A 276-nucleotide genomic window follows, 5' to 3' on the forward strand; every position below is an offset into this window, starting at 1 on the left:
CGCTACTTTTTATATGAAATAAAGATTATTTTTTACGTCATACACACATATTTACCTGCATAAACATTTTTATTGCAAATGGAAAGTAAATGACTTATTTGTTTACTCATATTATTGCATAAATCGTGATTCTCTATGAATCTATGCAGCATCTTATTTTTAATATTTTCACTGTTATTTGATTACTGATCTGCATGTGCCCGTGCATTACATAAAGGCAGACTTGTTATATATGGCACGAAGAGAGAGCATATGTGTGTGTTCATGCTTGTGTAA

This window comes from Penaeus monodon, chromosome 27, assembly GCF_015228065.2.
Source record: "Penaeus monodon isolate SGIC_2016 chromosome 27, NSTDA_Pmon_1, whole genome shotgun sequence".
Lineage (NCBI taxonomy): Eukaryota > Metazoa > Arthropoda > Malacostraca > Decapoda > Penaeidae > Penaeus > Penaeus monodon.